We start from the raw sequence: 1,242 nt of genomic DNA, 5'->3' as shown, positions 1-1,242 counted from the left end.
CGAAAGAGCTGGTAAGCTATCTCGCTAAACGAAAGGAAAGAGCACGTATGGGTTGACCTTGTTACAAGGGCGGGGGCCAGCCAAAGAAGGTCAGTCGGACTAAGTTAGGACCCTTGATCCGGTTCAGCTAGGTTATTCCATGCTAGAATGTATGCGTATCGATATCCTCTTTAGAACCGGTTGCTTCCTCTTTTTGTTTATACGTTTGGAGAAACCTGCTAAGCCCACCTTTCTTACCAGGTGTGATTCAATCTTTCAGCTCAAACTTTTCTATCGTCCGACGAAAAAAGTAGGAGTACGACTACCTTTTCCTTTTCTTGCCCGAGCCAAGGGATCATTCAGTTTCTACCAAAAGGTTCGCTATCTATTAGTTGTCGTAAACGAATGTATTTCTCATTTCATGTTAGCTCCTTCAAGAGCTTCCTGGTCCTTAGTAGACGAAACCTTGGACTTCTATCGGACTTATAGCATTTCCTGGTGAGCTCGCCGTTGAGGGTTGGCCTGACAGGAGATCGAGTAGCCTTTCTTTCCCTACCTGATATGCTTTCCCGCTTATCGTGCAACTAGCCAACTAGCCAAAGAGAGAGGGAGAGGGATCATGTCAATCAATTTGTATGTGCATTTTGTCCGTCCTATACTTGCCTGCTTAGCTTTCTTAGCCAACATCTCCAGTTTTCCCCGAACCAAGAGGTCCTACTTATCCAAACCCAAGAGTCACACTTTCAGCCGAGAGACTGATTTTTTTCATAAAGTCGGATCATAGATCAAGAAAGAATGAAGTTGCTTACAGGGACGGTTACGCGATACGTCTTTTCATACTCGCCTTTTCTTTAACCCTGCTATCAACCTAGCCATTCTCGCTTGTTGCTTTAAGGGGTCTCCCCACTGTAGATTACTTGGATTGGTTCTTGCGTCCCTGTGCCAAAAAGGATGGGCGAGTTTGGTTTGAGTGTTCATCGATTGGGTGGATCCATATGCTCCGGGGGGTGAGAAGAGGTGTAGCGCAGTCTGTTCAGTGATCTGTTTTAGGTATGTTGTTCGCTAAAGCTTTTAGAAAAGAGGGTACAAATTTTCTACATAGATCATCTGTGGTCACAATCCTTTTAAGGAAGATGCTCCCAAATAATCGGTGAACAATAGCCTTTAAAGAAGTTTCAGAGAGCAAGAAGAGGCAGAATAGAGAATAGGAGTGAGTCGTGCAAGGAAGAAGGAACTAGTAGGTTTAATTTGGGTTCGTTTGAA

This window comes from Cucurbita moschata, unplaced genomic scaffold (genome assembly GCF_002738365.1).
Source record: "Cucurbita moschata cultivar Rifu unplaced genomic scaffold, Cmos_1.0 Cmo_Scf00118, whole genome shotgun sequence".
Lineage (NCBI taxonomy): Eukaryota > Viridiplantae > Streptophyta > Magnoliopsida > Cucurbitales > Cucurbitaceae > Cucurbita > Cucurbita moschata.
Note: the sequence above shows the minus strand (reverse complement) of the source record.